The sequence below is a fragment of the Anas platyrhynchos genome, chromosome 2, assembly GCF_047663525.1.
Source record: "Anas platyrhynchos isolate ZD024472 breed Pekin duck chromosome 2, IASCAAS_PekinDuck_T2T, whole genome shotgun sequence".
NCBI lineage: Eukaryota > Metazoa > Chordata > Aves > Anseriformes > Anatidae > Anas > Anas platyrhynchos.
The window spans coordinates 28,457,422-28,473,421 of record NC_092588.1 but is presented as its reverse complement, the minus strand read 5'-3'; the positions used below and the strand labels follow the sequence as shown (position 1 = coordinate 28,473,421).

Here is a 16,000-nt window from a genome sequence, read left to right as displayed (position 1 = left end):
AAATATCCCACACACTGAACAAAGTCTCAAAGGTCTGGTGGCACCGCCAATATCATGTCAGCTGATTTCAGTCATCCCATTATATCTGTCCTGTGGCCATGACATGAGCTAGGCACCCATCTATCCAGAGCAGGCACTTCTAGCAGGTCTAAGAGATTATTAGTTTGTGATTTCCTAGTTGTGCCTTTGTAACTTCTCTCTTTCTCTCTCCCTCTCTTTTAAAACAAGCATCATAATAGCTTTTCTACAGATTTCCAGGTACCATTCTGTTTACTACACATGTAAGTGCATCAGTTACTTCACTCTTTGTTACTTTCTCAAGGTAGACAGAAATCTAGAATCTAGAGAGAGAGAAATGTAGAATCGCTTGAAATCTAGAATCTCATTTCTTATCTTTTAATATGTAGTGATCACAAACGTTATCAAATCAATGTTATTATGAAAAATCAAAAAGAGTAATTATGAAAATGATTTGTATGTAACTGATAGTATGGATGTGACTGTTTGTGTCCTAAAGTCCAATTGTGGAATGTTTCCAACTTGCCATAAGATGTCCTTTTAAAGTGCAAACTAAAATAGAATTTCAGCTATGTAATTAATCTGATCTAGAATAAGAAAGTGCATTTTTCAAAATAGGAACTCCCTGTCCTAAAGTGTGTGATTTAGTTTAGGAGCTGCCCACCATGCAGACATACCTTTCTGTTCTCTAACCAACTTGGGTTGGCAGGGTACTCTGCACAACTCCTGGTAGCCAGGCTGACTCCTTTCATAAAGGTGCAAGTCTGCAAGGGATATTTCATTGTGCCTTACACATTTCAACATAATCAGTCATTATAGACTTGATTGTCCTTCTCTAGGTGCAACTTTATTCAGTATTTCAGATTTTTACATGTAATAAGCTTTAGAAAGTAAGAGATGTAAAATGTATATTGCAAATTATTTTCTGATTGTATTTTGCTTTTGTTGGCCATTCTGATATGAATAAGCTCTAGAGGTGGACACAACTGTTGTACAGTTTTAACAATTAATTCTGTAGTTTGCTGCCCTTTCAATGGCACAATTCACAGAAGCTGGACTCTAGAACACAAATAAAATATGCTTTTTCCAAGTCAGATGAATTTTGAGCATTATCAAGATTTGAAGGAACTTATGTAGTATCCATATTAAAACAAACAAACAAACAAACAAACAAACACATCTGGAGGTTGTGAAACATCTATTTCTGTGGTGAAAATGCAGTGTTTTGAAGACATTTTTCTTCCCTACACACCAATACACAAGGTTTTAGGAGTGTCTTTCCAACTCAGTCTCATTTTCCAGTGAATAAAAGTATTTAAGTGGCACTACTTTGCATGTGCTGGCCAGATATCTAGTAAATGTTTTGCTTTATTTCTCCATGGAACAAAAAAAAAAAAAAAGGGGGGGGGGGGGGGTAGCAGAGGTATGAGCATAACTGAGCTTCTAAAAGGAACATCAGGAATATTTAGCTGGGTAACTGGAGGTTAAAGGTAATTCAGTAACGTGATTCCCCCATCTTCACTTTGCTGCAATGCAGCTCTTCAGTCCACTGTGAAAGTATAATAAAGTTTGAAGATTACGTATTTAATATCTATCATGAATACTAAATTTGTTTAGATTTTATTACAAGAGAAGATCAAAGTCCACTGCATAGCTTTTTTTTTTTTTTTTAAACTAACAAATTTTATTTTGTTAGTTTATTTTGTTACATCAACACATGTAAACCATGGATGGTTTAATTAATTAAACCTGGACGGTTTAATTACCATGGATCCTTCTGTGTTTGGATTTTATTTCTGACCAAAAAAAAAAAATATATATATATATATATATGTTTCATTATATGCTCATAAAATATTTTTTCTTTGCATCTCAGTTTATAGTATGATAAATTGTTTTGAAAATATTTTTTTTGACAGTTCTTTTTTCATAATCTGTTTTCTATGCCTCCGTATATGAAAACATATATATTTTAAATCAAAAACTGTAAAGTTTCAAATTCTAGGAGACACATACAAGGGATTCTAAGAGTGTCACTTTAAAATTTAAATCATTTCCTATAAACAAGCAGCTCAAAACATTTGGAATCTTGCAGTTGGCATATAGTTGCATTAAAGGAAGCTTGGCAAGACCTAACCCATCTTGCATTCCAGCTTGTCCTCAGATATTAGAGGGGCTTAGATTCTGAGTGATGCAGTATTTGGTGCTAGGTCTGGTTGCATTCAATATACGAAATTATCCCAATCATGGATGCACAAATAGCATAATACACTTTCAGTTTAGTAAATGACTGGTGTAGTTTATTACGGGTTCTTTTGGACTGATGATGATAAATACACTGTCTGCAAAGCATGTGCATATGCCAAGAACATGACAAACAAAACCAATAACACATGTGCTAACTTATGAAACAACTCAGTAGAGACTTAGGTTTCCCAGGGAAGCACTTATAACTGAGAGTTCAGATCTTACCCAATAGGTAAGATCTTCCCCCCTATGGGAGGAAGAGAAGTTCAGGATATTGACTGATCCCAGAAGGCAGCAATGTCCTTCTAACATTGTGATGGTCACTTCCCTTACATTTTCCTTCTCTTGAGATATTTTTACACTGTTTTCTTACTTTAAAGTGGAACTTGAGTGATTCTGGTCATATGTGTCTTTGTTGTGATTGGTATAATTTTTTCTCACTTTTGTTTAAAGGTATAGGCTTGGAGAAATTCAGAGTGCATGCTCAGTGAGGGGTGGTTGCACCTTGGAGGCAGATAGCCTTTGGGATGGAGGTGTGTTTTGGCATTATGATATTATAATGAGCAAGGTTCACCCAAAGGACATGATTTGGTTATCAGTTAGACTCAGGTCTGGCCATGAAGTCCATCAGTTCCACAGTACTGTCCAGTTCCTCATCCCTGCAGTGATAGTACAGAGCCCAGCAGCAGTATCTTCACTCCACTCCACCCTCAGTGCTCTATCTCTTAGACTCAGCACACCAAGCTTCCCTGGTGTTACCAATACCTAAGGTTGCATTCTATGTTGCCAAGGGTACTATCATGGAATAGGTTTCTTGCATATCTGCCGCATCTCACCCTGGAAGTTTCCTCCACACTGAACCTTCTCTTAAGATGTAGAAAAATATTTACTTTCAATAAGTCACCTCCAGCAATTACTCCACATAATTCACCCCATTACTATAGTCATTCAAGCTTCACAATATTTAGAAGGAAGTGGAGATGGAAGTGGAGTTATCACATGTTTTGTTGTAGCAAGGATTATCAATTACATGGGAAGCACATAGATGAGTTTGGTGTTTTACTATAATCCAAAGTTTAACATAGATGGAAATTATCGATACAAAACACAATACAGTGAGTATTAATAAAACAACAACAGAGTGAAGCAAGTTGTTAAAGGTTCCTGTGGCAGTTGACAACCATCAAAAAAAGTGTCTCACCATTTTCTTTACTCTTTCCAGTACCAGATGTATTTCTATTACATCATGATGGACAGTAATCAGAGGGTTTTGTCCATTTTCTCAAACTCACTTCAACAGACACTTCAGGTCTTCATTTTCTGTAGCAGTCTTCCCAACATGGTGAGATTCATTCCAATAGGAGTAGGCAGCAGGTTGTAAATTAGCATGTAGTTGGGTTGTAACTATTGGTAAGAGGTGATAGGAGATGAGTAACTAAAATAACATCCTAGAGGTTTGTCAAAGTTACAAATACAAACATTGAGTGATTACTTGTATCTACAACTATAGAATCACAACAGGTTATCATACAAACATATCCTTTCTCCATATATACAAGTACAGTTGCTGGAGTTCTGTTAGGAAGTATTTCAAAATGCCAAATGTTTTTTTATGTATACAGACAGATGTCTTGGGCCCCAAGCATGTTATTTTCACAAATTAAGCCTTTTTGTTCATGCACAGTACATGCATTTGCATCAATCTTCTGCCACTTTCCTTCCTTTTGATGGGTCCATAATTTATGTTCCTTATGATAAAGTATAGATCCATTATGTTTGAGTCCTAATGCAATGATTGGATATATACTGCATATTGTGGCATTGTTTATGCATTAGCATATGTTTATGTATAAGCATAAAGGTAATAATCTTATTGCTTTCTGCATAATAGGTAAAGATGACTAATTGTTACCATGCTTGAAACTCCTTGTCAAATTCTGAAGCATTATCCCAAATCAATTTTGGTTCCTCCCTCTCCCTCTCTAATAATAGCTGCTTCTACAGACTGTATCCATAACTGCTCTTGGATGAAACTCAAGGCAAGGGAGGTATCACCTTGGGTTTTTCTGAGGGTCTTTACAATTAATTGATGATCATTTTATTTAATTTGTTAACAATGGGGTAAAATGTCTGATAGAAGCCTTTAACTTACTCTTAAGGCTGATAAGAGTGATTTTATTGTTCATTCAGATGGTCTGAACTTTTGGGTAGACCTGTGCGGTGTCAAGAGTTGGACTTGATGATCCTTAAGGGTCCCTTCCAACTCAGGATATTCTATGATTCTATGATTCTATGATTCTATGATTTCAATATTCTTAGGTTATCTGTAATAGCAGTTATTCTACTCATTAGGACCTTGGCATCTATGTTATTTAATATCCCTAATCCTGTTCCTGATAACCCAGTGGCATCTTGTAGCATGCATAGAGATTGTTTCAGAGAATGTCCATGTAACCATGCCAACCAGTCAGTGTGAGCAGTTCTCAAAAATGTGGTACATTTTGAGTTGATTTCTGAGATATCAATGTGCAGCACTAGTTCTACCCTTTTTAGAGACCAGCTAGGGTTAAAGTGGACTTGTTGTTGTCCCATGTTCTTAATTATGTAAGGACCCATATGGAAGATGTGAGGAATTAGCTCAACATGAGGCTGAGTTGGTAAAATAGCTGTTTAACTTCAGTATTGAACTGGAGTGCCATGCTGAAATGGCTCTCAAAATTAGTCCAGGAACACATTACAAGCACTGAGCAAGACATAGTAAAAGTGTACCAATATTCGCATCCATGGGGACAGACATGTACGTGATCAAAGTCTTATTTGAGCTTACTCCCAGCAAATTTTGTAGTAATTTGGGAAGCTGTTGTGTGTGTATTCTGTGCTGTTTTCAAGTTGGTACCCTATTGAAATGGTATCTCTGCTTTTCTCTATTAGAAATAGAATCTGCTGATCTTTGTCCTCATTTTTTATAACCCCCATTTAGAAAAGTTAAAACTGTTTCATAATGCTACCACAGACAAACTTACAAATTTGTGGGGGGGAGTTCCAAATGTGTATCCATTATAGCTGGTGTAAGCATGGATTCATGACCACCCTGTTGTACATGCATTCCATATATTTTATGAATTAATCAGCCCACTCATGTTTGGAATACACTTCAGCCCCATGCATAACCGTAGTGGCCAAGTTTAAATTTTCTTTGATGCAGCATAGTCCCATACTCCCAGTATATTTAACATAAGCTTGGGACCATGGTCATTCTGGGCCCTTCCGGCTACAAACCAAAAGGAAGTACATTAAGGTGAGGGTAAAACATAGTATTATCAATTCAACCTGCTGTTTTATCATTCTCCAGCTGTCCATATGCAGATCACTTGGGATTCCTGTGAACACAAAATCAAAGAAAATATGTTTGATTGTATTCAACCAGCAGTGTCAAAAAGAAGGTGAGATCCATTCAGTGCACTTTTCCTGAGCAACCTCTGGCTTCCCATGCATAGGGATTTTGGGGTGTAGTTAGTACCATTGGTACTGTTCTAATCTAAGGCATTTTCACCAGCCTACGTAAGACCCAATAGGGTGTTTCCCTGGTTTTGTACCTGCTTTTGTTACCACAGTTATGGCAGAAGTGCAAAAAGCTTTCATCTTCAGACAACCATCTCCGCTACATCTATTATTTAATTGATAGATGACATTAGACAGACATTAGACATTTTTTTAAATAGATGCCATCCAGGTTTGTAAGTTTTAGCAAAATGCTTGACCAACCCATTTGTTCTCTTACCATTTGCTTGTGGGTAGTGTGGGGTGTGAAATACCCACTGGATTCCTTCCTCCTTTGCTCAGTCTTGCACTACCCTGGCTGTAATGTGTGATCTGTTATCACTCTGAATCTCCTCTGGAAGGGGAAGTGTACTAAACCATCCCTTCAGACTATGGACTGTATTTTCCCCTGTGGCATCTGTAGCATCTCTGGCCATGGTTGTTCCTGAGATTACTTCCACCCCAACCAATATGTATTTTTTGCCCCTGAGGGCCATAGCGGGCCAATATAATCAAACTGCCAGGATATGTGGGGGAGGCACTTGTTAAATTGCAAACAACATTGTGAACAGGCAGTCATGTCTCATTCACACATCTTAACTGATACAGACCATCCTTGACTATGTCTTCCCAGTATAAATTGTCTTGTCCAGTGTGGTTGCATTTAATGTTTAACTATTCAAGTAAGCGTTCCCATTCTTGATCATCATTTATGACATTAATTTGTTGCAGTTACATAAGGCTGTCTACCTGTTGGTTAAACTGGACAGCAGTCAAGTTTGAATGATCATGTCCCTTCTCCCACTCATGTTGTGCACTTTGTTCTCCTACCTCCAGCAATTGCTTGCAACTATCAGTTTCCCAAACTGGGATTCTGTTTACCTGTCAGTCATTGACTGTACAGTGCCCTATCCATTTGGTGGCTCCCTTAAAAACATCATATGAATCAGTGTAAATATGGTTAGCACCTTGTTGTGTGGCTAGTAAGACTGCTCTAAGTTCCTCCACCTCTGTACACCCTTTATCTATTCCATTTAATCTTTGTCCTATGGCTGATTCTAGTGCTACAGCTTTATATTTCCATTCATTGTTCCCCCTTAATGAGATGATGCACCAGTGAACCATACCCCAGTGACATCACTGTCTTCCTTCAGAAGGTGCACTTCCCCAATCAGAGATGGCTTGTTGTTGTAGAACAGCAGAGTACCATCTATGTTCTTTTGAAATTTAGACATTTTAATATTACCCTCGGTAAAATCAGCATGATTTCATTAATTCCTTCCAGATAAGCATACCACTCATGAATTGTGGGTTTCTGGGCAATACTTGCCATTGCCTACTCTGGACTTTGGACTTATGGACTTATGTCCATATGTAGTCCCTTATTGACTACATCTAGGAGGTGGAAAGGTTCCCAAATGATAATGTCTTGCTCTTTTATCTGTTCTGCCTGCTTTACCTTTCTGACTAGAGACAGCAAATCCTTCTCAAGATCGAAATATCTCCTTTTGGTATTGTTGAAAGAGTGGGAGCTAAATTCTAGTGGTCTTTCCAGTCCTTCTGGTTTCTTTTGCCATAAGCTGCAATGAGAACCATATTCACTAAGCATTTATCTACATGGGTAGGATTGGTTGGGTGAATAGGACCAAGCTATTGGAATAGCCTCAGTCCTTTTATTAACAATTCTAATGCATTCATATGCTGTTCAGTCCATTCCCATTATTTTATTATTATTATTATTATTTTTTAACAAATTTTATAAGGGATGAGCAATAATGGAAATGTCAGGAATGTGTTGGTGCCAGTAACCCAAAGCTCCCCAAAACTTGCAGTAACTCCTTTGTGCTACAGGGGCTCTGTCCCTGTTCTATTTTTTTCTAGGGTATCTGGAGGAATAGAAGTGGATCCTTTAATCCATCAGGCTACCAGGAATTTAATTTCTTTCCCTGGTCTCTCACACTTTGAGTCTGGAATTTCCAATCCTAATTCAATTAGTGTTTCCCGAATGCATTCTATTGTGTTTCTTACATTTTCTTGGCTCTTTCTCCCTATCAGGATGTCATCTATATATTGGTATATTGTAATGTCAAGTGGAAAAGGAATTTCCTTAGCCAAAGTATTGTGAGCAACTGCAGGGAGGGACTCTCATGAAACAGATTAACAGATTCAGAATATGCAAGATTCCTTGCATACTGCCACATCTCACCCTGGAATTTTCCTCAACATTGAACCTTCTCTTAACATGTAGAAAAATATTTATTCTCAATAAGTCACCTCCAGCAATTATTCCATACATATGTTTCAAAACCTGTTGGAATCAGGAGTTTCATCCAAAACCATTAATATAAAAAAATAAACAAAAAAAAAAATCTTCAATTTATTTTCAGAAGTACACAATGCTTCTCGTAGGGGTGTTACTGTAAATATTGGTCAGGATAACAAAACATGTTTATATTTGGTTACCAGAGATGTTGGTATTCATACAAAGGTTTAAATAGTATACATTTAATGAAATTCTCGACAACTTCTCTCTTATGAAATGTTTTTTTTAAATAACTTACATATGTTTAAAAATAATATATATAGCTATAGAAAGAATCTAAAATAAATAACTTTGGTTTTAAGTGCAGCTGCCAGTGAGAAGATCTGAGAATTTATCTGCTTTGTAAAGAATTAGTATCGGTGCTATTGCTTGAAGTAATTGTGTCTTTAGAGGTTTGTTTGTTGACTTGCTTGTTTCTAGTTAGGATGCAAAGTTGATCTCAGAAGTTGGGCAATGCCAGATTTTTCACTGCATTTTTTCAATTCTAATTTGCACTGCTTTGGGCTATATGTCATTAAGCAGTCTTTTGATTAAATTATTCCATGTAGCTTATTTCCACTTGATCACTACTTTATTCAGTACCCAGGATAGAGAGCATGCAGTTAAGTATCAATAGTCACTGTTTTTTCTGATTTCTTCAAAAATGGCTCTTTGACATACAAAACATATTTTGCATATAGAATTTTTCATTTCTTCTTAAGTTTTGCTGTTGCACTGGTCACTACACTAGATGAGTTCTCTACCCAAAAAAAATGTGTTTTTTTTGCTGTATTACTAGCAGAAGACATTATTATATTTTCCTATGGTCACAGAAATATTAAAGATTAGAAGTGTCTACTGATTTTGAGTCAAAATTTGAGACACTTTGGTCTAGATTCTTCAAGGTACATAACATTATCCAGAGCTTTGCATTTTCTAAGAGATGTTGATAAAGAGTGAACTTTCCCAGACCGATGTATATGACCTAGAAAATTAGGAAAACCACTTCACCAAAAATGCCCATCAGTACACCAGCAAATTAGAAGAGTAAAATTCACCATGTATGAAATGAGAAGCTGAAAACTGGTGATTATGTGGCAAAAGAAAGTTGATTTAAGTACCACATACTGTGTAACAATAACATAAGAAGAGAAAGAATAAATAGATTTTCTGGAATCCTATTGCTTTCACTACACTCACACTGGAGACTTATTTATTTTGCTGGTTCCAACTAAGGAGAAAAGAATAACAAATGCAATAATTTTTATTGCAAAACCTGATTCACTCCTCCACAGATAAATACAATGCACTCCATGTGAAAGAAGCAGTGTTTCTAGTATCTCTACTGTTTTTCTAACTTGGGATTTTTTTGTGTGTGTGTGCATAATGAATGAGTAATATTTCTCACCACAGATTTAAACAGAAGCTTTTGAAATTTTTTAAGTAAAATTTTTCTTGGGCAGGAAGAGACCACCTGTGAATCTTCTTGTAAGAGTTTCTTGTTTTCTTGTTTTCACACTCCTGAGAGAAAAATTACTCCATCTATAAATGTTTTTTCCTGAATTCAACTTTTCTGCTGTGTTTTTTAACCATTTTGATACTGTCTTTGTTGAGCTTTCTATTTCCTTTCAAAGTTAGACCCCTAGTGTATCAAAGTTTGATTTCAGTATATTGTATTTTTGCAGTTACTTGTTTGAAGTCTAGAGTTTTTGCTGGTGACATTACAAAATATAACCCAGGGAAGTTTCTGATTATGTCTGCTGAGTCTAAGGTTGCTTTCATAGTTAATGTATGACACTGACATGTTTCTGTTATTCAGTAAGAACAGTTGCTCAGCTGCAGCAAATTCCCTTGCTTGTTAACTACCTCATTTCAATGGGTCCCAGAGTGGCAGTCAGCTGAAGGGGAAAACATCTTTAAATAAAGAGGTTCTGTGCGTTTCCAATGAGAGAACAGAGATCATGAAGGAAAATTAGAGAAAGAAGCAGCTACATTTGTTAAAAAACACAAGGAGGGAAGGTAGGAAACAACAATGAAAGATGAAAAGCTGAAGCTAATTTCATTTCCAGAAATCATGTTAAACCAAATCATTCTATCAAGCACTGTTATGTTTCTGTTTTAATTCTTTTATAATTACCAGGTGGTATCCTAAACGTTTAAATAATTCAATGGGAGCTTTGGGTATGAAGAGACTGCCTTACTATGACATTGAAGAACAACTGTTTCCTTCTGGTTGCCTGTGGCTGACACTGTGCTCTTGGGGGTTGTGGAGAGCTCCTGCTCTATTCTTCTAGGTCAGGATAAAAAGAGGGAATCCCAGACTGTAGTAGCTCCTAGAGCAACTATGCTAGTGCTTCCTTTTGCACTGTAGATACAAGCTCCAGCAGACATGTTTTTAATTTTCTTTATCCAGGTTGACGTGTTTGGCAATATCAGCCTTGTGCAATCACAAGCATTCACTGAAAACATTAGTAGAAATACTGATGAGAAGATAATTTGGTTAGAACTTTGGAGAGGCTGAACAATTAGGAATGTCATATGGGTATATTTTCTACTTTTTTTTTTTTCCCCAGTGGTGTGTCATGAGGGGTTGTGATGGGGAACAGGAAGGTCGTTTGCTGTTCTGACTGCTCTTAGAAGGAAAGAAAAAAATCCAAAATGACGTAAGAAGTGGGTATAATTCATCACACTATTTCACTCAGAAATTGCTGCTACTTGGACTCAGACTATCTAATGGCAATCAGACATCTGTAAGTTTACAATTGACATGGTACCTGTAGTACTTATGTTTATTTTGAAATACTGTATAATGTCACAGTGCTTGTAAATGCCTACAGTGCATACTGTGCAATCTGTATACTGTGCAACTGTATAAATATTGGTGAGGATTGAACTGATTGAATTTTCTTTAAAAATAAAATAAATAATATATATATATATTTTTTAATTGTTGAACCTTGTTGAAGAGGCAAAACCAGAATGGAATAAGGTTCATCCAAGTGTAGGTAACCTTGTGTGCATCCTTTTAAAGTTGCCCTCACACTGTGAACATCCTTGGTTTTGAAAAATTATAACAAACAGTCTTGGTGACAACTTTAGTTAACAGATATCAAAAAGGAATGAAGCAAAATAATAATAAGAGAGATTTCATGAGAAATAGTCCTTAGCTAATGGACACATTCTCTTAAAAGGATCTTCATTCTCCTTTAAACTTTTCTTTTAACCACTTCAGCTATATTTCTTATGTATTGCATTTGTGTGTAAGCACTAGATCAGGACTTAAGACGGAGTCTATATTTATATAAAGATATTCTGAGAAAATAATTTCAATTATATAAGTTTGCTAGTTCATTGTTATACTGGAATAGAAAACCTCTTTCACAGAAGATGTTCTGAAAGCAAATCCATTAATGTTTATGAGGTGATGCAACTTTGCAAATGTGGAACATTTTTTGAAAAATTTTTAAACAGCTTCACTTAACCTTATGTCAAATTTATCATATGATTTCAGCTTGAAAAATAGAGAGAGGATAATATAGATATATATAATATATGTGTATAGAGAGACCCTTCCTAAAATACTTTTTTTTTTTTCCTAGATTTTATACAAAACATTACATTGCCCCTACTTTTTCATTTTGGCCTAAGAGGGAAAAAATATTTTTGTTTTAAATTGACCTGAACTATCTATTTTTATGTTTTGTTGTGTTTTTGTTTGTTTGTTTTCCTCACTTTAATCAGCAACAAATTGCAAAGTCTTCAAAGTTTTTTCCTAGAACAGATTTTGATATGAGAATATGGAACAGGTATTCCTTAGCACCTTTTATGTCATTTAGTTGATTATATAATTATAGAATAACTAAAACTGTACCTCTGTTTGAAAGTTGTTACTTTTTAACAGTTCTTTAGGTCTCACCAGCTAGAAAAAAGTACATTGTACATGACTTCAATACATATACAATTTAAAGAGAGTTTACTATATGTTTGACTCCATAAAATATATGTTGAGAGAAGGCAAAAGTATATTTGAATTTAAAGGATCATTAACCAAGCTCATATCAGTTGTTTTATAATCCTTACAGCTGAGTTGCTTGAGAAAGAGCTAATATTTTTACATTTGCCATCACTGTGCTTTATGCAATTCTGCTACATTTCACTCTTCCCAAACCTCCTATATTTCAAGATTCTGCATCAAGGACAATGGAATACTAATTGTTTCTGAATATTTTAAGCTGTCCTTCTGCCAGGTGGTGCCCTTGATTTAGGAACAGTTTCTAGTGTTTTGAAGGTGTTTTTCTTTAGTCCTCAGTCTAAGTGTAGTTGAGGAAAGAAGTTACAGAGACATAGAAACCAGAGAGAGATGTGATACATTTTCATAGAGTTCTAATGGTCAGGGAATAAATTTCCTTATCAGAGGTTCAGGAAATTACATGTTTAAGTCGCTTTTGCATGAAATTTAAAATTAAACTGCGATTAGCAAGCTAATATTGGAGAAAAAGTTGTCCTCTCACTCTGTTTGGGGAGGTTTGGCAAGTTTTGCCTCCTGTAGAGAACAGGCATTGCCTAGAGTTTTTCTATTGTGATTCTCTTTCCAAGACCAGATCTGGAGGTGGGAGATAATTTTACATATCCAACATATGACCAAATTGAAAATGTTACATTATATATTTTCCCTTTTTTCTAGTTAACTTATTGGGAGCAATTGTTTCAGTAGCCAGATATTAAGCTGTGCAGAAACACTTCTAAATGTGTATGCTTTGCAAAGCAATTGTTTTTCTGGACAAGATTATTTCAAATCTGTGAATTAGCAACTAACTAATTCTGTACTGTATTAATCATATCTTTATGTAGATTAATGTTAACTTTCACACTCACATCAAACAGCCTAAGTACGTAAGTTAAAAACCTCAGGATTTAATGGTCAGACAGGAGAAAAAAAAAAAAAGAAAAGAGAGAGAGAGAACAATATTTTTGACTGTTTCAGTCATCTTTACTCTCCTTTAGAGTGTAGACTGAAGGATCTACCTTAGGTGTTAGTAACAGTATTTCACAGGTCTCTGGTCTACCACTGCAGTAAGGAAAGCAAGAAATGCTGCAGAACTACAACATCTGTTGAAATTGTGAAGATGCATATACACAAAACTCCTAGTTCATGATGGATTAAAGACCTTAATATCCAAAAGAACATCACCATTTCAAAATGGATAGCTTGTTCAGAGTATTGTCAACATATTGAGAAAAGAGGAAAATGAATCAAATAGTAAGTTGTCATTTTTAGATTACCAATATGTATTTAAAAAAAAAAAAAAAAAAAATGCCAGAAATTTTCCACTCTTCCTTAAATATGTTTCTTTACACTTATTTTTTATTATATCCTTTGGAAAGGTTGACAGACAGAAGAAGAAATAGCTCAATAAAAACTATCAGAAACATCTGAGGAGATTACTTTTGAGAAATACCCATGTTGTGAAATTTCATCCAGATCCTTCTCCAACTGTGACAATCAACAATTTTGTCGTGAAGACACTTTTCATTTTATAAAAGCTGATAGCACTTAACTTCATTTATGGAAAGATTAAAGATAGGCTTGAAAGTCACTTGATTAAAATGAAAGAAGGGACTAGTAATAATTTTATCAAATCCTCTTTCTTCTTAATGGTCCTACCTCTTTCTACAATTAAAAATATAAAAATGTAACAACAAAAAGCATTAAATCACAACATTTTTTGCTGTAAGTATATAGATTCCTACATAAATTCAAATTCCTACATAAATTCAACATGTTCTAGCTTAAGAGAGCAGAGATTATTCCAATTTCTCTTTAAAATGTTACTTATACTTCTTGATATTCCCTTCAATTTTCCACTCTACATCTGGTAAAATTTCCCAGTTATCAGGAGTTGAATAGCTTGTAAGAACATCTGTAATAACTACATAATCAATTTCAGAGAAAACATTTAGATGTTCTTCTTGTTTTGCAGGTATGGATAAAAATGATAAAAGATTATTTTAAATTTTACCAGTTATTGATGAAGGTAATGATGTTTCTCAGCTACAGCTCACTCTCAGAATTTAAAATTATTCCAGTGATCATTTTCTTCAAAAGGACTGATTTAACATATGCAAGAATTGACATGCAGTTTTTTCCTTACTTGACAGTTATCATCACTTACACAAATGTACTGCTGGTATTGTACTACTAATAAAACAGCTGTGAACATTTGGAAAGGAATAAGATGCTTTTTAAAGGAATATTTATTTATATATTTATTTTCCCAAATGAGTATTAAAACACATTATTATATTAGGAGAATAACTAGCAATACTAATGGAAATCAAACAGTCGATGTTGAATGCACTGCAGCTGGAGAACTGAGACTTGCATATTGAAAGACCAGTGATTGTCCCTGCTGAGCATACTTTAGTTTCAAAATGATTAGCTCTGTCAAATAATTAATATTTGTCGATATGTCCAGTTGTAATTAGGATGACAGGATAACATGGACTGAAAATAATCAATCTGAGCTGCTAAAGCTGATCAGTTAAAGTAAGGAAAATAACAAAAGCAACTTTCTTCCATGGAAGAACTGACTTCCATGCACGTTTATATTTAGCTTCGGTTGCTTCTGTAGTCTTTTTGTGTTTCAACTTTCATACACAAATTTCATTGTTATGAAAGATTTCAAACACTTATTCGAGTTTCCCAAGCAAATTTCATGGAAGAAACACACTAAAAGTCAACTGGAAGGAAACAATAACATTGGTAATACTAGAACAAATTAAATCTAGATGAACTAGATAAAGTTAATATATATATATATATATGTATATATATATATATATATATGTTTAATATCGAAAGTCAAATGCTTTCAAAAATCTGCTTTTAACTGTTGTCAGATACCAAATCTTAAAGTGAATCTGTTTGTATTCACTTGGGGGGGAAACACAGAAACATCAAAAAAATCTCTCCCTTCAGTTTATATTCTTTCCTGCCCTAGATAAGTCAATGAAAGATTCACTGTCATTTAAAGCAGAGTTATGTTAGTAATGAATTCTTCTAATTATCCCATCCTTTAGACTAGAGGTTAGATATTACGACAGGAAGAGCTTTAGAAAAATCTTTAAAGGGTAGAAAATTTGAAGGATAAATTATTCATTTGTAAATTATTTACTTCAACTAGTTTTCACTGCACTCCTACTAGATACTTTACAGCTCTACAATGTGATGTAGGAGATTGAATGTAATCAATAGAAAAAATATATAAGATTCATAGGGATGTCTCTTTACACTCAATTTTTTTCCTACCTCCTGTGATACAAAGGAGATATATTTAAAGTATATAAAGTATATACTTCATATACATACTCTATATATGTGTATATATATACTTTATACTGTAATAAAGTATATTTTATATAGCATATTTATCTAAAATATTCTGGATTTTAGTGATTTATTTTCCACTGGTGTTTCTAAAAATAATCTTTGAAGGTCTGTATCTTTTGGCTTCAAATTAAATGATAATCCACTCTGAGTTTTGAAAAATAAGTGGAAATATTTTCCTTTTTTTTTTCCCTGTTCCAGTTCATCTAATGTGGGAAGAAAAAGTCAAGTATTGCATGCTCAATTTTACCACAATCATATTTTTCTAGTCTTTAAAAATGTTGTACAGCTTAAAGATCCAGTGCTGTTCCTTTTGAAGTATGTAGACAGGTAAATATTCAGTTTTATTACAGTTCATGTTTTTTTGTTTTGTTTTCTTTTCCACTGACTTTGGCAGGGCCACCGTGTCACTCAGAATAGCAATAAAGTTAGTTCCTGATAGAATGACAGAGTACGTTCACCTCAGGTGCTACTGTACTCAGTGCTTACAAGACCGCACTCTTTGA

General features: G+C 34.8%; 1 protein-coding gene across 11 annotated transcripts in view; it reads left to right on the top strand.

The window, feature by feature from the left end:
• Positions 1 to 16,000, top strand: part of RALYL (RALY RNA binding protein like) — a 413,930-nt gene that overhangs the window by 170,434 nt on the left and 227,496 nt on the right. The window contains exons 1-2 of one of the 11 annotated variants that reach the window (XM_072034485.1): positions 10,013 to 10,126; positions 10,681 to 10,857. The exons of 9 other annotated variants lie outside the window; for them this stretch is intronic. The gene's annotated coding sequence lies outside the window, so the exon portion shown is untranslated. Of the gene's footprint in view, positions 1 to 10,012; positions 10,127 to 10,680; positions 10,858 to 16,000 lie in introns of those variants that run through there. One more of the 11 variants, XM_072034486.1, reaches the window with a different exon arrangement.